The sequence below is a fragment of the Bos javanicus genome, chromosome 17 (genome assembly GCF_032452875.1).
Source record: "Bos javanicus breed banteng chromosome 17, ARS-OSU_banteng_1.0, whole genome shotgun sequence".
Lineage (NCBI taxonomy): Eukaryota > Metazoa > Chordata > Mammalia > Artiodactyla > Bovidae > Bos > Bos javanicus.
In genome coordinates this window covers 62,447,949-62,470,597 of record NC_083884.1, presented here as the reverse complement: position 1 = coordinate 62,470,597, position 22,649 = coordinate 62,447,949, and the positions used below count along the sequence as shown (strand labels likewise).

General features: G+C 39.1%; 1 protein-coding gene across 7 annotated transcripts in view; it reads right to left on the bottom strand.

Annotated features, from left to right (window-relative positions):
- Nucleotides 1–22,649, bottom strand: part of HECTD4 (HECT domain E3 ubiquitin protein ligase 4) — a 170,695-nt gene that overhangs the window by 131,203 nt on the left and 16,843 nt on the right. Inside the window, exon 1 of one of the 7 annotated variants that reach the window (XM_061384989.1) lies at nucleotides 16,646–16,668. The exons of the other annotated variants lie outside the window; for them this stretch is intronic. The gene's annotated coding sequence lies outside the window, so the exon portion shown is untranslated. Of the gene's footprint in view, nucleotides 1–16,645; nucleotides 16,669–22,649 lie in introns of those variants that run through there. 7 annotated transcript variants of the gene reach the window in all.

Below are 22,649 nucleotides of genomic sequence, written 5' to 3'. Positions count from 1 at the left end.
CAGCCATCCACTCCTGGGTAATTCCCTGCAGAAACTCTTGCACATGAACACCAGATGACAAGTACAAGAAGAGTCACAGAAATGTTGTTTACAGCCACAACAAAACTGGAAACCACTTAAACATTCAGCAACAAAATGGATACACTGTGATGTATTCATATAATTACACATCAGTGAAAATAAAAGTACGGCTACACATAGACATGAAGAATCCCAGAACACATGTGGGACAGAAAAAAGAGCACGTCACAAAAAACATAATATGGCATACTACATTTATATAATAAGGTCTTAAAACACACAAAACTGAGCTCTGTAATGTTTAGACTTGTGTGCATAATATGAGAAAACAATAATGAAAAGCAAACACAAAATTCAGGACAGTGCTTCCTATGTGGGAGAGAGGGAGGGTTGGATGGTACAGCATTGCAGTAGTCTTTAAAGGTATTGGTCAGGACCCACTTCTTAATTGGGTGGTGGAAAAACAATACATATTTTAAAAAATTATTTTATGTATAGATTCAAAGTTATACTTATGTATACCTCACATATATACTATTTGAATTCATAATAAATTTAATAATAAAAAATGAAATTCCCACTGATTATTCTAGCTCTGAAAAGCAGATCAAGATCATTATCCCCACCGCTGAAAAGCACTTAGTGACACTGCAGACACACGGTCACTGTACAGGATTGTATTTCCAGTATATGGTGTGAAGAGCCCAAGCAGTTCACATTTGTAGGAAGAGAGTGAGCTGGTGGCATAAGCTAAATGTTGGGTGATACTGCCGTTGGCTTTGCCTCCTGGAAGAGCTGCTGATTGTCCAGGGACACTAAGGCCTAGAGCAGAGACTCTCTGTGCCTCCCAGGGGACGTTTGGCAATGACTGGGAATATTTTTGGTCGTCACAAGTATAGAAACTGACATCTACTGAGTAGAGGCCAGGGACGCTGCTAAACATCATATAATGTACAGAGAAGCCCCCACAATAGAGAGTTATCTGGCTGAGGTTGAAAAACCCTGCTCTATGGTAAACACTTGATTGAATGTATGCCTAACTAACTGTAGTTAGTTAGTAGCCTAACTAACTACTGCCACCTGACATTAAGTGTGACGAACAACTTCCCATTAGGGACACAGTCTGGTTTGCAAAATTTGTCAATCCTGAGTTGTGCATTGGAGGGATTCTAATATGCTCAATTAAAATTAAGTTCTATAGATACTGTTACCAGAGGGATTCTGATAGATTGTAAACTTCTTGAGGGTGCACACTTAGATTCGTTCCTCTTTTCATCCTCTTCACTTAAATCTCAGCATGTTTTGATGGCTTCCCCCGAAATAAAGCACTGAGCAAAGCACTTGGCAGGTAGAAAGCACACAATAACATTGCCTGTGTGCTCAGTCGCTCAGTCATGTCTGACTCTTCGCCTACCCCGTGGACTGTAGCCCACCAGGCTCCTCTGTCCATGGGATTCCCCAGGCAAGAATACTGGAGCGGGCTGCCATTCCCTTCTCCAGGGGATCTTACCCACCCAGGAATCGAACCTGCGTGTCCTGCATTGCAGGCAGATTCTTTACTGCTGAGCCTTCAGGGAAGCCCCTTAAATAACATTCAGTTCAGTTCAGTTCAGTTCAGTCGCTCAATTGTGTCCGACTCTTTGCGACCCCATGAATCGCAGCACACCAGGCCTCCCTGTCCATCACCAACTCCTGGAGTTCACTCAGACTCACGTCCATCGAGTCAGTGATGCCATCCAGCCATCTCATCCTCTGTCGTCCCCTTCTCCTCCTACCCCCAATCCTTCCCAGCATCAGAGTCTTTTCCAATGAGTCAACTCTTTCCATGAGGTGGCCAAAGGACTGGAGTTTCAGCTTTAGCATCATTCCTTCCAAAGAACACACAGGACTGATCTTCTTCTTTGAGGAGGTGACATTCTATGTAAGACCTAAATGATGTGAAAGAGCCAGGCATACACAGGAGGATCTAGGGACACGGTGTTCCAGCAAAGGTTTTAGAACCAGTTCAGTTTAGTCACTTAGTCGTGTCCAACTCTGCAACCCCATGCATCGCAGCACGCCAGGCCTCCCTGTCCATCACCAACTCCCGGAGTTCACTCAGACTCACGTCCATCGAGTCAGTGATGCCATCCAGCCATCTCATCCTCTGTCGTCCCCTTCTCCTCCTGCCCCCAATCCCTCCCAGCATCAGAGTCTTTTCCATTGAGTCAACTCTTTGCATGAGGTGGCCAAAGTACTGGAGTTTCAGCTTTAGCATCATTCCTTCCAAAGAAATCCCAGGGCTGACCTCTTTCAGAATGGACTGGTTGGATCTCCTTGCAGTCCAAGGGACTCTCAAGAGTCTTCTCCAACACCACAGTTCAAAAGCATCAATTCTTCGGCACTCAGCTTTCTTCACAGTCCAACTCTCACATCCATACATGACCACAGGAAAAACCATAGCCTTAACTAGACGAACCTTTGTTGGCAAAGTAATGTCTCTGCTTCTCAATATGCTATCTGCTGCTAAGTCGCTTCAGTCGTGTCCGACTCTGTGCTACCCTAGAGACGGCAGCCCATCAGGCTCCCCTGTCCCTGGGATTCTCCAGGCAAGAACACTGGAGTGGGTTGCCATTTCCTTCTCCAATGCATGAAAGTGAAAAGTGAAAGTGAAGTCGCTTAGTCATGTCCAACTTCCAGCGACCCCACGGATGGCAGCCCACCAGGCTCCTCCATCCATGGGAGTTTCCAGGCAAGAGTACTGGAGTGGGGTGCCACTGCCTTCTCCGAATATGCTATCTAGGTTGGTCATAACTTTCCTTCCAAGGAGTAAGCATCTTTTAATTTCATGGCTGCAGTCACCATCTGCAGTGATTTTGGAGCCCAGAAAAATAAAGTCTGACACTGTTTCCACTGTTTCCCCATCTATTTCCTGTGAAATGATGGGACCAGGTGCCATGATCTTCATTTTCTGAATGTTGAGCTTTAAGCCAACTTTTTCACTCTCCACTTTCATTTTCATCAAGAGGCTTTTTAGTTCCTCTTCACTTTCTGCCATAAGGGTGGTGTCATCTGCATATCTGAGGTTATTGATATTTCTCCCGGCAATCTTGATTCCAGCTTGTGCTTCTTCCAGCCCAGTGTTTCTCATGATGTATTCTGCATATAAGTTAAATAAGCAGGGTGATAATATACAGCCTTGATGTACTCCTTTTCCTATTTGGAACCAGTCTGTTGTTCCCTGTCCAGTTCGAACTGTTGCTTCCTGACCTGCATATAGGTTTCTCAAGAGGCAGGTCAGGTGGTCTGGTATTCCCATCTCTTTCAGAATTTCCCACAGTTTATTGTGATCCACACAGTCAAAGGCTTTGGAGTAGTCAATAATGCAGATATAGATGTTTTTCTGGAACTCTTTTGCTTTTTCGATGATCCAGCGGATGTTGGCAATTTGATCTCTGGTTCCTCTGCCTTTTCTAAAACCAGCTTGAACATTTGGAAGTTCACGGTTCACGTATTGCTGAAGCCTGGCTTGGAGAAGTTTGATCATTACTAGTGTGAGATGAGTGCAATTGTGTGGTACTTTGAGCATTCTTTGGCATTGCCTTTCTTTGGGACTGGAATGAAAACCGACCTTTTCCAGTCCTTAACATTAGTTCATATTAATTGAAAAAAAAATGTTTTTCTCTGTCAATACGGATTACAACTTTGTCTTTTCTGTTCCTTAGTGTATCCCAAGCACCAGAGAACCTAGCAGGTAACAGGTGCTCAATAAATACTTACTGAGGAGCAAATGACTAAAGATGCTACCCAAGAGTGCACATAAAAACATGCAGACACATGCAGAAGGAAATGGCAACCCACTCCAGTATTCTTGCCTGGAGAATCCCAGGGACAGAGGAGCCTGGTGGTCTGCCGTCTATGGGGTCGCACAGAGTCAGACACGACTGAAGCGACTTAGCAGCAGCAGCAGCAAACAAAACAAAACACAGAAAGCTACAGACACAATAAGGCACCATGTGCAAATACACTCCAGGTCAGTAATTTTTTAAAAAACTTATTCATTTGGCTGTACCAGCTCTTAGTCGAAGAAGGCAATGGCACCCTACTCCAGTACTCCTGCCTGGAAAATCCCATGGGTGGAGGAGCCTGGTGGGCTGCAGTCCATGGAGTCGCTAAGAGTCGGATACAACTTAGTGACTTCACTTTCACTTTTCACTTTCATGCATTGGAGAAGGAAATGGCAACCCACTCCAGTGTTCCTGCCTGAAGAATCCCAGGGACAGGGGAGCCTGATGGGCTTCCGTCTATGGGGTCGCACAGAGTTGGACACAGCTGAAGCGACTTAGCAGTAGCAGTAGCAGCAGCTCTTAGTTGCAGCCCGCGGGGTCTTTAGTTGTGGCATGTGGGATTTAGTTCCCCGACCAGGGATCAATCCCAGGCCCTGAGATTGGAAATTCGGAGTCACAGCCACAGAGAAGTCCCTAGGCTTCTAATGAGACTCCTGACCTCATCTTCCTCTAGTCAACATGAACAAAGAAGCTGAAATCAGTCATCCATATTTTGATTATAAGATCAGAGATGTTAATTTCTAGACCTGTAGCCTGTAATTGTTTGGCTGAGTTAGGTAAAAACATGAACAGGCAACCCAGCAACTATTCAAAAATGACCAATGACCATGGCTGACCACTAAGTACATCTAAGAAAATGAGAAATATTGCATCTTCTATGCCATTGAATCGTGCCCTTCTCATCAATTCCTGCTCACAGCTGTGTCTGACTAATTAGAACTGCCTGGAAACCTTGTCTATCACTTTACTGGTTATTTCTTCTACTAACTCAAAAGACCCCACTTTAGAATTCAAATCCATCTGTCTCTCTCGGTCTACAAAGAACAAATGTTCAGAAAAACTATCCAACTAGCTAAAATTAAATGTACCTTTTGTAGCTAAGACTTAATATGTTGTTGGGGGCAGGAAGCAAGCAGTACACGAATAAATCCATGGATAAAAAGAAGGTGACACAAAGCTTAACTATATTACTTATTCAACTCCTATCTTAGCAAAACAGAGATAAATCCAGAAACTTATGGGTAAAAAAGGTTTGTCTAAAGGCAACTTTCTGGAGAAATGAATACTTGTCAAATGCTACTCTTCCAAAATAACTGCATAGGGCTATCAACTCCAAAGGTCTGCTCATCCATTTTCCTCTCATCTGAACATTCAAAAACCTAAATAGGCTCAAAATCTATAGCTTTACTCTTGAGATCTGAAAAACAGATGATTCATTACTGAGCTACTGGGTCCTGTCCCATGATTAGGAAAAAAAAAAATGCACTTTTTATGGTCTCTATCTGGAACCTATAACTTCCAATTTCTAAGAGCTTTATAAATTATGACAGCAAAATACATAAAATTCCCCCTCTTAATGCAGATTTTACTTCACTTCTGAGTTACAGAGTCCTTCCCTAGGTATGATAAAGGAGGAACACATGAAAAAGACCTATTTCATTATGGATTTTAACTGTGAGACTGTAGATTGATTTTTGTTGCCCAAACCACACATACCAAATTATACCATGTTATACCTATGTCCTTAAACATCACAAAATGTCTAAAGTCCAGTTTCTCTTTGCAGAACAGTTTTTTACCAAAGAAATCCTCTCTCTAGTAAGTACTGCAACAGACAACAAAATGAAACATTAAACATTTTACATTTTGGAAATTTATTTGAAAAACACTACAATTTACCACATCAATGTATATTTAACTTACAACACTCTGTACCCAGGAATTACAGCTCCTTCTTTTTCTTCAAAATCATATAACTGCAATTTTAGAATTTCACTAAAACTCTTAAAACTACAGACAAAATCACTTCCAAAGACATGTCATTTTTTTTTTCATTGCACAGGAAATATGCCACAACAAATTTAACAGAAAATAAATTTCCACCAACTAGGTTAAAAATATTTTTTTACATAGATTTATTGTACAGGGGTTCAACTAGCATGAGCATATAGGTAGTTAGTGATACTGATATTCTCTCAAAAGTATACTTCAAAATTTTTGATAATATTGCCACTTTGACAAATACTAATGAATTCCATTTATAAATAAATAAACCCACATTCTTCAAATTCAGTCAACAAACTTTATTTCTGATGTGGCTTCTCATGTACAAAGTACTGATAAGCACTGTGAGGATTCAGAAACATTTGCAGGTATAGAGACATTAAACATTGTACTGGAGAAAAATTGGAATCAATCTGAAATGTCTATCAGCAAGAGAAGGGCTAAATAATCTCTGAAGAAGTTTAAAAGAATGAGGCTGAGCAAGTCATATAAATAAATAAATAAGCAATTTGTATATATATATAATTATATACAATTCATATGAATTATGTAAAATAGTTATATATAATCCATGTCATATATATAACTCATGCTGCTGCTGCTGCTGCTGCTAAGTCGCTTCAGTCGTGTCCGACTCTGTGCGACCCAATAGACGGCAGCCCATCAGGCTCCCCTGTCCCTGGGATTCTCCAGGCAAGAAGTTCATATTCATATATATAATTCAAATACACACATATGAATCAAGCTCTAAGATATACTGAGTATAAAAAATACAAGTTGCAAAAACATGCATATAACAACATTGATACTAAAAAAAAAGGACAATACTACATATCTCCTATAGGCAGCATCTACAGGCTCTGTGAGCAAACAAGTCAAGAGCTGAGATGAACATACTTGGAAGAGACCAATTATGGTGAGGGACAATGGAATGGGATTTGAATAGGGCAGAGTGTGAACCCTCAGTATCTCTCCAAAGAATTCCTCAAGCAAGCTTGCAGATCACTTAAATTTTTGTAATAATTGATTTCCATTTACTTAGAACTGTTACTCTTGGGAAAACTCAAAATTTTAACTCCAAAGCATTTCCAACTCTTAATGGCTTCAAGGAGAAAAATCAACCACCACAGAAGTATCCTACAATGTCCTGTTTTAGTGAAACAACCAAAGCTGTAAACCAAAAACTGCAGGGGTGTTATAACTGGCTCAGTGATTTCCGGAACAACTTGGATGAGTGTTCAGCATAAAGAACACGGCCCGGTCAACAGCCACACTGTGAGGAACTAAACAAAGCGGCAGTGTCTCTGTTCAAAATACAAATTCCCAAACTAGCTTCACTCAGAGCTCATAAAAGCTCAACAAAGCAGAGGCACAAGGGTACTAACACAAAAGTAAGGAGACTGGAAACAAAAATGGCTGTAGGTCTCTGGACTATCTTGAGTTTTCTTATTGCATACCAAATGTTTGGATTAAGAAAAAAAATCATGATCAAACAATACAAAAACAATAAACAAGGCTCTAAACCCTATCTATAAGAACAACCAAAAACTAACCAACCAGAATAAAGAAAGAAACACAAACGTAAATAGCAAAATAAGCAATTTGAGAACAATAAAGTATTTTACAACAGAAAATTTCTAGTTATATATTAATCACATTATAACACTTGCCTACAAAGACTGGAAATAAATTCATCAAATTATGGAGTACAAGTAATTTATATTCCTTTTGCTTTTTCAAATTTTCCCCAGAGAACATGCATTACATTTATAAGAATTACGTTATTTTTTAAGATTTCTTCATTTTTAAAAATTGAAGTATAGTTGATTTACAATGTTGTGTTAATTTCTGCTGCACAGTAAAATTATTCAGTTATGTGTGTGTGTGTGTGTGTGTGTATACATTCTTTTTTCCTATTCTTTCCCATTATGGCTTATCATAGGATACTAAATATAGTTCCCTATAAGAAGCTATTTTAGAAAGAGTACAAAGCAAATGTCTTTCCAAAAGGCACTAGAAAACTGTAGTTCAGGAGCTCACAGAATGGAACTGTTTAGTAGTGAGGGAACTACATTTACAAAATTTACCAAATGTTTATGTGCCAGAAGCTGTGCCAAGAAAGTTCCATTCACCGTGGTTCTTAATCTGGAAAATCATAGCATGAGGCGGGTAAGCAATAGTGCTGTTAAGTAGTGCAACAGCCCCACTAGATAAGAAAATGACTGCTTTGGGAGAAAGGGATAAATTGGGAATTTGGAATGAGCAAATACACATTACTATATTTAAAATAGATAAACAACAAGGACCTACTATACAGCACAGGGAACTATATTCAATACCTTGTAATAACCTATATAAGATTATAATGGAAAAGAGTCTGAAAAAGAGTGTATATAAAAAAATATATAACTGAATTCACTTTGCTATACACCTGCAATAGTAAATCAACCAATAGGAAATGGCTGGTTTACCAGGTTAAAGCAATGACCAAAATCACTTCCCTAGTAAATGGTGAACTTGGATTAAAAGGTAGTCTGTAAACTCAAGTCCACATTCTGAACCACACCACCAGTATTTCCACACATGTTCAGAATAATCTTGAACACTAGTTTAAAAAACATGCTCCCCTACACCTTATAACATGGACCTGGAAATCTCTATATTTAACAGGTGTCCCAGTAATTCTTACAAGCTATAACTTGGAAGATCTGTCCATCCTCCGCTATCACCCAAACTTTTTGTTTAGGATGAAGCTTATTGCCGCATACAAACTGGCCCTAGTTGGTATGAACTGTTTAAATGTCAGATACTACATTCTGCAAAACAGAAAAGAAAACCAGGACAATCTATGGTTGAAGTCACCCTTGGATTTCCAAAGAGAGAGAAAGACTATATAACACAAAGCAGGAGATAAAGCTTTTGTATTGAGGCTGTCATAGATCCTGAATTTCTACAACCTCCACAGTTGCTCTGATGAGAGTCACTGTCAGCTTGTTTTCCCAAACCACAAACTGGGGAAATCATGGTTGAGGAAAGGAGGAAGGAGCAGGAGAATGAGTTCAGTGACCTCCCTACTCTGTTACTCTCATTTTGAAAATAGGGGAAAATAAGATATGGAATTTCACATTCCTAAATAAGAGATTTGAATTAGTATTCCATCTATACATATATGGGGCTTCCCTGGTGGTTCAGACAGTAAAGAATCCACCTGCAATGCAGGAGACCTGGGTTTGATCCTTGGGTTGGAAGATACCCTGGAGAAGGGAATGATCACCCACTCCAGTATTCTTGCCTGGAGAATTACATGGAAAGAAGAGCCTGGCGGGCTACAGTCCATGGGGTCGCAAAATAGTCAGACAAGACTGAGCAACTAACACTTCCATTTTTCACTTTCACGTACATATACACAGGCAATGGTGAGGTCCACCACAAACTGGAAATTTGGAGTTCCTCCTAAAGGCATTCAAATATTTCGTAAAACTCTGCATGCCAAACAAAGCCTATGGGTTGAATCTGACCTTCTGACTATAGTTTGTAATCCTTGTGGGCCCAAATTTCTTCTTACCTCAGTGTCTTTTTCCATAAATACGTATCATTCATTATACTATGTGTGTGTATTCATGGAGAGGACAAATGTTGCATTTAAATTCTTTGTCAATCATACTTCAATAAGCTGAAAAAAAACCTCTGATGATAAATGACTTGGCATCTGTCAAGTAGGCTCTTTAAAAAGTGAAACTCAGGATTGGTAATACTAAGTCAGATTTTAAATAAGGAATTTATTTGCACTTCACTTTCTTACCGTTAATCATCAATATGCATATTGATATAAGGAATAATATCAGACCTAGTGGACAGAACTTGGAGCTATGATTTACCACCTTCCTTCTATTCAAACAGAGCCAAAAGACGTATCATACTCTTCCTCAGTCACCCTGATTTCCTAACACAGTGACGCTTGGGGCAGAAGGAGAGGGGGCCCCATGGCAGGTGTTAAGAATTGCTGATTTGGAACATAAGGACAGTATGTTGGCCCAAGCTGTGCTTGTGTTCATGCCAATTGCTTGCCATATGAACTATAAACACATTCCATTTATATGGGTGACGTGTAATAGGACAATACACAGAATTCCCTGCTTGAGCTTTTCCAGCCTGTCACTTCCTTGGCTCTGCCAAGTCCTTGCCCCAGGCTTGAGTAGAGATAGTTCACGTCTGAGTTTGGACAAACCATAGAGAGACAAGGGTGGAACACCGTGAACGTAAAGGCTGAATGTTTTCAAAGACCAAGCTTTGATATTAAGAAATAAAGTAATATAGATAATTATGACTGATTTGCATTGCTGTATGGCAGAAACCAGCACAAACTTGTAAAGCAATTTCCCTCCAATTGAAAAATAAATTAAAAGAAGAAAGAAATAGAAATAAAAAGGTAAATGAAAAAATTAAAAGGGAAAAGAAATCAAGTAGATTAACACTTTAAATAAAAGTGCTCTACAAGAGGATGCATTGAGAGGACTATATATTTTATCTGGGTGACCCTAGCCCCTTTCTATTTTTGTCAAAAACCTCTAAAGTAAGATGTAAGGAACTGACCAATTTTAGGGTTGAGAGAAATAAACCTCATCAAGAAGATTCTAGACTGTCTTTGAAATAGGCTTTATGATGCTCCTGCTTGTTTTATCAATCAGAACGATGGATCAAAAACCTAAAATTTACATTCACTAAAATGTTAGAGCATGATCTTATTTTTCAAATGTGCATGTATGTTTTATGTACGTGTGTATATATTATGCATATATATGGTGGGGGGAGGGAGAGGAGGAACAGGTTCAAAATCCTTAGAGTGGATAAATTATGGTTGACTTCTTTTTTTTTATTTTCCAAGTTGTGTACAGTAAGCACAAATTGCCTTTGAATTGGGGAGATGGGTGGGTATGATATCATGGGAAGAACACTTAAAATACAACATCAGGTAAATAAATAAAGCAGGTTACAAAACAAAAAAATGCTTTTACTAACTTAAAAACATTATAGAGATGCCTAGAATGAAATACCCCAAAATCCACATTTAAAAACTTCTTGCATGATATTTCCATGTCAAATTATTCTCCAGTGAACACTCTAATTGGCAAAAATAAGCTGTGCTTCTTGGGAAAGAAGTCAGGTAAAACATCTAGTTCGGCTTCTCCCTCGTTGAATGAATCTCAACTTCTCCATGCTGAGAACAGATGGCAAAAGAAATTGGCGCAGCACTCAGCTGTGGCAGCACCAATGTGGTGGTCAGCAGGAAATTCTTTATTCTTAATTTTAACCTCTTCCTAGAAACAGTGCCTGGAATGTTACAGAGTAAAACTGGATGAGCCAGTGTAGGAGGATTTTATTTTTGGCAAGGTCTGCGTGCAAAGGAAAAAAAAAACAAACTGACTAAAGAAATCTACTTAATTCTAGAAAAGCAATAATGTTGAGAATACCTCAAATAATGTTATATCCCTGAAAATTTTTCTATTGGGTGGGGGCTGGTAATAAATATACAGCATTTTTTATTTTGGTATCAAATATCTTTTTAGATTTACATCCCCAAATAAACATGCCGTTCTCACAACATGCTGCAAGGAGGAGGTAATGATCATTTCTGAGGAAACAGCATGTGCTACCAGAAAAAAAAAAATTATTTTGTAAAACTTCTTGTTTTGATTTCATTGATTTAGGAAGCAATACTGTCATATCCTCCTAACCTTCTAAGTAGTCTATCATGCAAATTCCAGGCTTTGTTTCTTAGAGGTTTAAAGTGCCTATTTTGTTTTTCTTTATTAAGGATATAAAGCCAAGGAAGAGACCCCCCCCCCCCCAATTTCTCAGTATATTTTTATCTAACAAAATTTTACGCTTTACTGTTCTTGGATGAATTCATTTTTCAAAAGAATCCCTCAAGTGTCCCTCAAGTTTTAAAAGCTTAAGGCTGTCAGCAAGACACACCCCTCAGTTTTCACTGTCCACGTGCAATCAGCTCTGATTTATGATGCCAAAGCTCTGGCCGCACATCATACCACCCTTTGCTCTCCTGGTCATTAAGACCTTTCCGTGAGAGGGCTGGGTCAGCTCTTTGGGCTAACACAACTGGCCCAGTTAGCTGGAACCAAATACTAAATTGTGGTTCAATCTACATTAAGGGCCTTTTAGTATCCCTAAGAAAGGGCTTCATCCTGTGTCAGAAATCCAACAGAGTGTGAATGGCAGAATAAACCATCATCTTCGTTTTTTAGCCACCTCATTTCCCGTTATAGCCATCAGTTCAATTTGGGGATTATTTTCTATACTTTGGGGTTATTTTCTATACTTTGGGGTTATTTTCTATACCTTGCAGATCTGAATGATCTGAACCCAGCTTTCTGTGTAGATGCATCAAGTAACCGGCCCTTGCCCAGCCTATCTGCCTCACTTCATTAGTGTTCACAAAGAATTCAAATCTCTTTGCTTCCAAAGTAAATCAAACTTCCTATGAGGACAGAGGTCCCCAGTGCAGGGAGGGACCAGAAGTCGTCATCAACTAGGACACACTATCGCCTCTCACCAAATATACCAGGGTGGAGTTCATTTACAGTGTCTGTCAGGACACAGATAAGGACACACAGCTGGCCCTCCTTCTGCTATCTCAGAATATGGCTCACAACACCACAGAGGTCTCCTCTAGGTAACCAACTTACAGAATCTTTTAACAGTAAAAAAAAAAAAAACCCAAAAAAAAACCAGGTGGGAGGTTTAAGAAAGATGACAATTTAAGCAGGTACCCCAAAAAAGACAACTCTGGAGAGTTCTAGACCTATCAGCTACCCATAGGGACAAATGGACAGATAGAAATGAATCTCATGCTTTAATAAACAGACATTTCTAGAGAAAGGGGTAAAAATGATAGTTTTTAATTTAGCATGTTTTGTTGGTTTTTTCCCCTGTTAAAGCTACAGATAAATCATGAGAGATCATAAGAGAATATTTTTACCTATTTGTATGCTACGTGGCCTGACTTAAATTGGGCCAATGCACTGGATTTCATTACCAAGGCCAGCCGTGTGTGCTGACTTTGTAACACAGCTTAACAGAGAAAACACACTTAGTGTGTTAAGAGGCAAAAAGTCTAACCTAAATTATGATAGTCACTAATCTTTCTGTTTAGTGACTATCATAATCTTTCAGGTTCCTAGGAATCTTTCAGGTTCCTAGTCTTTAACACAAAGACAGAATGATTCCTATCTAGCAACCACTCAGAAATGTGACTAAACCTGTTTTAATATGCCCATTCTCTCTCATATATTGATGCTTTCATTCAATTTAACAAATAAATATTCAGCAAACATACCATACTGTGGATAATAAGTAGGTTGAGCGGCTCTCATTCACAAATGTACATGCAGTTATAGGGAAATTGGGAAATTTCTGATTAAGAAGGTTTTTGTTTTTTATTTTACAGAATGCCTGGCTCTTAAAATACATCAGGAAATTTAAAATATGTCATGGTTTCCATATGACTTAGAAACAATAAAATCGTCAATAAACATAAGGCATCTGTTTGGTTTTGGCTACTTGAGGTCCCTTAAAAGTAAAAACATGGAAAAAAGAAAGAAAAACCCCAAATAAGATCACTAGGTACAATCCTTGCTAGCCTAAGATTAGGAGGCCAGCAAGCCAATGGAAAAGCCTAAGAATAAATCAGAAACAGCCAACGGAAACCTATGCTAGATGAAATACTGTTACTGAATATTCAGTTCAGTTCAGTCACTCAGTCATGTCCGACTCTTTGCGACTCCATGAATCGTAGCACACCAGGCCTCCCTGTCCATCACCAACTCCCAGAGTTCACTCAAACTCACATCCATCGAGTCGGTGATGCCATCCAGCCATCTCATCCTCTGTCGTCCCCTCCTCCTCCTGCCCCCAATCCCTCCCAGCATCAGAGTCTTTTCCAATGAGTCAACTCTTCACATGAGCTGGCCAAAGTACTGGAGTTTCAGCTTTAGCATCATTCCTTCCCAAGAATACCCAGGACTGATCTCCTTTAGAATGGACTGGTTGGATATCCTTGCAGTCCAAGGGACTCTCAAGAGTCTTCTCCAACATCACAGTTCAAAAGTATCAATTTTTCAGCACTCAGCTTTCTTCACAGTCCAACTCTCACATCCATACATGACTACTGGAAAAACCATAACCTTGACTAGATGGACCTTTGTTGGCAAAGTAATGTCTCTGTTTTTGAATATGCTATCTAGGTTGGTCATAACTTTCCTTCCGAGGAGTAAGTGTCTTTTAATTTCATGGCTGCAATCCCCATCTGCAGTGATTTTGGAGCCCCCAAAATAAAGTCTGACACTATTTCCACTGTTTCCCCATCTATTTCCCATGAACTGATGGGACCAGATGCCATGATCTTAGTTTACTGAATATTAGATTATATAAAAAAAGGAAAGCTTGTAAATAAGTTTTTGAGGGTAGATTTTACTTTGTGAAGTTGATGAGGATGTCATTTTGGGGACTGTTTCTGATGGTATAGAAATACATAGTTTCTATATACACAGAAACTATACCTTATGACAAGGCTATATCCAAGCTGGTCTTTCACTTCTTGATTTCTTTCTACTATTCACCTGCATCTATTCAAATGAGACGACAGGATAACAATAAGAAACTGATGAAAGGACAAGAGGAAATGGTAAGGATCATCTGTCATCTAATTATAAGAAATAGAAAGTTCCTAAGCTTTTGGATTATGCTGTGAAATCTGAACAGAATGAGTTATGACCTAAGAAAGAGGAGAAAAATGCATCTTTGAGAACATTTAAAATTTTTATTTATTTATTTTTGGCTGTGCTGGGTCTTCGTTGCTGCGCAGGCTTTTTCTCTAGTTACGGTGATGGCGGTCTAGTTGCAGTGTGCGGGCTTCTCATTGTGGTGCTTCTCTTGCTGTGGAACATGGACTTTAGGGCGCACGGCCTTCAGTAGTTACCGCACGTGGGCTCAGTAGTGGCAGCTCCCAGGCTCTAGAGCACAGGCCTAACAGTGTGGCGCATGGGCTTAGATGCTCTGCGGCATGTGGGATCTTCCCGGGTCAGGGATTGAACTCAGGTCTCTCACCCTGGCAGGTGGATTCTTTATCACTGAGCCACCAGGGAACAGCCAAGAACATTTAACATCTTGAACTCAAATAGTAAGGCACCAAAATCCTTTGATGATTCCTTGCTAGAGAAACATAATCTACTAGCCAAAGTAATATCCAAGAGCACAATTTGATAAATTAGAATCTAAAGTAATCAAAGACAGCAAGAAGCCAGGGAGCTATGTTGTCCCTTCCAGCCAAGCTTTAAGGCCTCCTAGTTTCTATTTGCTCCAGACAGTCTTTTTCTGTGCTTCTATTTCTTCATGAAGCTTGATGTTTCTTTATGTAAGACCTCTGTTTTTCCTTATTCTGGTCTAAAAGCTTTATTTAATCTTAAGGGAATCCTTTAGAAGTAGAGCTTTTTTGAAAGAAGAAACCTCTATTTCTCTAGTTTATGATATCAAATTGGTTTATCAAAAGACTGGGATTTTTCCCTGCCTTCTTAGAATATTGAAACTCCCATTTCTCTTTTGGAGGTTTAAAAAAAACTTGGACTATAATATAAAAAACACACAAAGTACTTTCTGACTAGAACTGCATCTTTTATACTTCTATAAAAAAGTAACATTAACGTCCAGTTTGAAGGCTCATTTTTAGATAAACTGGATTGCGGGTGAATTTATTTCAGAAACTGAGAAGGAAGTGACCATCAGTATAACCCTATCAGGACAGGGAAGCTGAAGATTTCTCAGTAAAAGGTTTCCTATCTATTTTACTAACATTTCAAATCCCAGACAGGCAAAAACAAGCTGTAATCACTCAGATATAAAAGCAAGCTGGAGAAGTTGTCTTTAAAAGTCAGTAAAACATTAGCATCACCTAGCCTCCCTCAAGGCTATTTAAAAAAAAAAAAAAAAAACTTCTGAGGGAAATAAGAAGGAGGTTGGGAGGAAGAGTGACAACAAGCAGGGAAGGGCTCACCGCAGGGCTGAGCCTCATTCAGATCATCTATATGAAAATACCAAGGCCCCAGAGGGATATGGCCACGGAGTAACACTTAGTCACAAATAAAATTTTTTCTCTGCTTTATTTAGGCACTTGAAAATACAGGAAGCAAACGGAAAAAAAATTTTTAACTGTCAATCTGAGTTATAAACACAGAGAGCATAATTCTGATCCTCAAAAACTGAACAGCAGAAACTGGGGCAGAGCAGTGAGGAAACCTTGTCTACAATGAAGAAAACACCAGGATTCCAACAAGTCAGTCGCCGAACGGCTGGAAGCATACTTGTTTTCAGGTTAACAAACGTTGGTGACAAGGATGAAGTCACCAGGGATTTCGTATGAATCAGACTGGGTAGCCCCCTAACTAGGAGCCACCATTAACCAGGTTAAAACAATGCTGACCTCTCTAGCAATATTATCTTTTTGTTCTTGGCTGTGCCACGTGGTTTGTGGGATTGAACCCAGGCACTCGGCAGAGTGAGTGTGGAGTCCTGACCACTGGATCTCCAAGGAGTTCTCTCTAGCAATATTATCTTGACAGCTTTGCAGTTCTCAGGACCAGTGTGTGGTTTTGTTACAGTCAAGGAACAACTTAATAACAGGTGAGGGTATCTTACTAGGAATCTTTCTAGGCTAATGAAATTTCCATTAATTTCCATTAATTCCAAACCTGGACTATTTCCTTAAATTCTAAACATGGTACCTGGGAGAATGGGCTTCCTTGGTGATTCAGTGGTAAAGTCCACCTGCCAATGCAGGAGACGCGGGTTTGATCCCTTGGTCGGGAAGATTCCCTGGAGAAGAAAATGGCAACTCACTCCAGTATTCTTGCTGGGATAATCCTAAAACAGAAGGAGCCTGGTGGGTAACGGTCTCTGTGGGTATGTTAGTTGCTCAGTTGTGTCCGACTCTTTGCGACCCCATGGACTGTAGCCCGCCAGGCTCCTCTGTCTATGAGATTTCCCAGGCAATAATACTAGAGTGGGTTGCCATCCCATCCTCCAGGGGATCATTCTGACCCAAGTATTGAACCCAGGTCTCTTGCACTGCAGGCAGATTCTTTACCATCTGAGCCACCATGGAAGCGTGAGTAACAGTCTATGGGGCCACAAAAGAGTCAGACGTGAAGCAGAGTAAACAACAACCTGGGAGAAAAGACTCTCAAATTATTAGCCCACTTAGAGACTAGTGTCTTCCAGCTCTGTCATAGAAGAACATATTATACCACTAAAAGAGTTCTAGTTTCTTCTCTTCCATATTTTCCAACACAAAGCTTTTCCTTGAATTTCAACACAACTGCTAACAGAGATAAATTGAGTTATTTAAAAAAACTACAACCAGATCCTTTCATGCATCAAAGCAAAATCCCAAAATAAATTCTAAATTTTGAAAAGTTAGGCTGAAAGAACATTCATTTCCTGTCCTCCTAGGATCTACCTGCTTCTTAGTGACATTACAGAACTATAACTTTTTAAATGTGAAGGGTAATCTTCACCTCATCAGCCAGACGTGCCAAAATGTAACACATGCTCAACAGGATTAGTAATGGTGGGTTTTTTCCCTGAAGTTCTTCAGCCTGACTCCTAAAAGACACAGAAAGAGAGGAAAACCTGGATGTGTCATTCAAACGCTCCTAGTAAAACCAGGGAATGACACTTCAAATCTCAAATCGTTTTAAGTCCTCACTTCAAAAATACTCTCAAGCATGGTATATGCTGGTTATTTCAAATCCTAGCTCAGTCTCAGACACCATGGCTATTAATAATTTGATCTTTTAAAAGAATGAAGTTTTGCCATTTGCACACATGGATGGACTTGGAGGATGAAATAAGTCAGACAGAGAAAGAAAATGCTGTATGGTATCACCTACACGCGTAATCTAAAAAAAAATACAACAAACTAATGACTAGAACAAAATAGAAGCAGACTCACAGACATAGGAACAAACTGGTTCCCACTGGGGAGTGGGAAGTGGAAAGGGGCAAAACAGGAGTATGGGATTAATAGGTACAAACTATTATGTAGGGGAAATAAGCTATAAGAATATATTGTACAGTATGGGGAATATAACCAATATTTTATAAGTATAAATAGACTATAACCTTTAAAAATTGTGAATCACTACATCGTACACCTGTATAAAATACTGTACATCAACTACACTTCAATTTTTTTTTTTTTTAACACTTCAATTTTTAAAAACAAAACAAAACAAAAAAAGACGTAACCAGGGGACTCCCTTGGTGGTCCAGTGGTTAAGACTCCATGTTTCCAATATAGGGGGTATGCGTTCAATCCCTGGTAGGAGAACTAACATCCCACGTGCTGCATGGCACAGTCAAGAAATTTTTAAAAATAAATTAAAAAAAAAAAAGAAAATTTGAGCCTTGTCCAAATAAAATTGAAACTCAGAACAAAAATATTTGATCTGCCCTACAGAGCAAATATTTATTCTAACATTTAAATAAGCATAAGATTAAGGATGTTCCAAATAGGATTTTTTTAATGTGTCATTCCATTTCATTTTATGGACAAAGATTTATCCTATTACGTTATGTGTATGGTATTACATGGAGGTAGATGGTACTGCCAAGGAAAGAGCAATCCTTTAAGGTTTCTCAACATTCAAATAATTTTTTCAATTTGCCAAAATGAAATCTCATAAATCCAAGGGATTCATTTCTAAGGATTCTTGGTTATAAACAGAATTTTTAAAGGGGTGACATTTGAGGAGAATCACCTGGCTTAGTCATTGACCTCTCTTTATCCTTACATAGGGAGTGGCAATTTCAAGGTCTTGAATAATATGAAAAATGTCCCTCAAACCTGTAAACCAGGGTAAGCTAAGAACCTTTGATACTCTATACTTACTATGTCATATGTAAGCTCAACTACAATTTAATTCAATTAAAAAATCAGGACAAGACTAATTTCAAAAAATAGTCACGGATTGCTAAAAATAAATAAATATAAAGGCTATCGTATGTGGCATTCAATTGCTTCAAAATGGGAATGCCAAATATTATAACTGTGTACTTTCCAAAAGCTGAATGACATGAGAAAACTGACAAAAGCCCCAGTGCTTCTCACTAGATCTTCTCCTTTTATCCAAGAAGATAATATAAGCATACTGCCATGATGTATTCAAATATTTATGGATATGGCTTGCTACCAAAAAGTTTAAGTTCCTTCAACCTTGCTAAGCTAAGGGTTTAGGAGCACATTAAATGTTATAAAGGAACTCCAAGAATCAGTGCAATTATGTATTACAGTTCTACCCTGTATAAATCTCTCTTCAAAGCACAGGCTAAATTTAAATAGGAAAAAAACCTGAATTACTTGTATTTGAAAACAAGCAATGTCAATTTTAATCACCTCATTTCTATAAAGTAATGTTTCATTTATCTACTACTCAGATCTCTAGCATCCTTACCCAAAATAAATGCAAACTTTTACAAAACAAGGAAACATTTGGTTTTTTTGAGAGCCTGCTGCTGCTGCTGCTGCTAAGTCGCTTCAGTCGTGTCCAACTCTGTGCGACCCCATAGACGGCAGCCTATCAGGCTTCCCCGTCCCTGGGATTCTCCAGGCAAGAACACCGGAGTGGGTTGCCATTTCCTTCTCCAATGCATGAAAATGAAAGGTGAAAGTGAAGTCGCTCAGTCGTGTCCGACTCTTCTCGACCCCATAGACTGCAGCCCACCAGGCTCCTCCATCCGTGGGATTTTCTAGGCAAAAGTACTGGAGTGGGGTGCCATTGCCTACTGTATGCCAAACATTATGTTAGATAATTCTATATCAGTTGCTTCTCAAACTATCTTGGGTGATTCCTGGGTCGGAAAGATTCCCTAGAGAAAGAAACGGCAACCTACTCCAGTATTTTTGCCTGAAAAATCGCAAGGACAGAGGAGCCTGTTGGGCCACAGTCCAAAGGGTCCCAAAGAGTCGGACATGACTGAGCACACATGCACAATGTAGGACAAAAGTTTTCTAACAAAAAGTGAACAAAAGTGAACAAAAAGTGAAAAAAAACACAAAATGCAAGTCCCAAGTTTTATTGTTACAGATATAAAACTAGTCTAGCAATCTGCTATGAAGTTTCTGAATGTTGATTCTCAGTTTCTGTACTTGCCTTGTTGTTACAGGTAACAGTTCATGTTAGTGGCCCACACGTAAATATGCAACCATTTAATTTTTCAAAGTAATTTTCAAAAGTCTCCAAACTCTTAGTAATAATCACAACAGGCTAAAGGAACTCAGTGTCTCCTGAAAAAAAAAAGCTAGATTACATGATCTCAAGATCCTCTTCAGCCCCACACATCCTACGATTCTGAATGCTGAAGATGTGACATGACCAGCAAATAAAACCCTCACTGCCTAAAGACAGCCAATTCTGTCACAGCAATGGAGTGACTAAATGAGGAAAGGCAGTAAAGCAGGGCACTCAAAGCTGGAGCTCTGGAACAACCCAGAGGGATGGAGTGGGGAGGGAAGTAGGAAGGGGGTTCAGGATGGGGGGACACGTGTGCACCCGTGGCTGATTCATGTCGATGTATAACAAAAACCACCACAAAATGTAAAGTAATTACCCTCCAATTAAAATAAATTCATTTAAAAAAAAGAGGAAAGGCAATAAACAGGGGAGAAGAGTAAGCTCAGAAAAAAGGAATAAGAATTTACTGGGAGGCAGATACTGACAGTGAGATGCAGCTGAGTAAGAAGGATAAACACCAACCACAACAGCTTTTATCTGGGAGAATTCGGGTGGGGTGGGAGCGGAGTGCAACTCTCCTACAAATTAGTCCCTAAAAATTGGACACTGTAAAAATTAAATCTAAGTCATGAAAAAATAAGCTTAAAATACAACCAAGAAATGGAAGTTTGGACAGGTGACAGAATGTTGGCTAGATGTGTGGGTTAATGCCAAAGTCTATTGGCTTAACCACTGGACTCAACCTTTGTGTCTTCACATCCCCTGATGACTCCTACATTTAGAAGTCCCAGATCTGTCACTGACTCAGTATACCACCATTCTTTAAATCCCAGAGGGTACCATATTCTGCATAGCCCCATATATTAACATGCATTCTAAAAACAGCAGGCAAGAAAAGAGCCATACAACACAGTACTTTATACGCATTTAAAAATCAGTCCTGTGCAAGATATATAGTTGCTTATCATGTAGGTGCCTATCTGACTCCAGTAGCAGGCAGGGAGACATTTTAGCACCAAACAGAAATACTTAGAGCAAGATGAATCTCTAGACCAGAATTTGGGAGAACCGTTCTAGTTCTGGGTAACGCTGTATGCCCCAATTATGTGGAATTACCACACAGTCCTGCAACCAGAGAACCTCTGAACCAGGAAGTCCTCTGTCTCCTTTGCCATGCATGGCACTCAAAGCAGGGGTTTCTATCTCTGCTCTCTAGAACTGTGTTACACATATAGCTGTTTGTATCTGTTTGAAAGATTCATTGTTTAACTTGTTTCCAAGTTTTCCCACTGGTCTGCTATCAGAGCTAAAGCTGCCCTTGGTAATATGGCTATTTTTGTTTTCTAATATGTTTAAGTTTCTACCTTTTTCATACTCTAATATTCTCAAAAGTACAACCTCTATCTCCTTTGTGGATTGCTGCCTTGTGGAAGCTAATTTCATCCAGAGGGAAGAGCAAAGGCTCTGAAGAAGGGACCCACCAGCCTGACCTTGAGGAACACCAGGAGGCCCAGGTGGCTGCAGGGGCGTGAAGGAAAAGAAAGGGAGCATAGTGGGAGCGAAATCCCAAGGAATCTGCTAGGCACTGGCTTGTATGTGTATTAAATACCTCTGTGGGCACCACTGGCTCCTGCCAGGGAAGAAAGGCTAGGAAGGAGACTTTCCCCTGAACTCCCTTTTGAACCCTAATGATTTTAAGCCATGCGTTGCTTTCCTAAAATTTTTAATAAAGCACCTCAAGAAGTCACAGACTTCACATGTAATTTATATATTACATAATCAAAAACATGAACCTGACTATGCATATAAAAACACACAAGGAAACAATCCTATTAATTGATACAGTTACAGCACAGTTCTGAAGCCTCTCATTCTGACTTATGGTAAATAAATGTAGATGGTCATATATCTGTGTTGAAGCATACTTAAAAGAATCTCACTATTTATAAAAATAATTTCCCTAATTTTAAAAACCTTTTCAACAGAATTGGCTAAATATCCAACAATTGAGGAATGGGTACATAAATCATTGAATATCCATATAATGAAATACCATGCAGACTGTAATATCTATGCAGGTATTAAAAATTATATTCTCAACAATACTGAAAGTTTTAGAGAAATGCCCCCCAAATAACATCAATGTTAAGTGACAAAGGCAAGATACAAAATGCATATAAAATGAACCTGATTTCTTAAAATATCTCTGAAGTGTACATGCATAGAAAAAATTCTGAAGGGAAACACATGAAATTATAAATTAATCTCATCTCTAGGGCAATATTATTTTCTTCTTTACACTTTTTTTTACATCTTGCAAGTTTTCTAAAATTATAATATTTTAATTTTTTTAATTGTAAGCATTTTATAATATTTTAAATAAAGTATGATTAGTAGCATTATGCTAATTAGTAACTAAATCCTGTAAGATAACTTTTGTGACAGTTCAGTCCTCAAGGCACCACTGCCACTCAATAAAAGCTGATAAATGGTC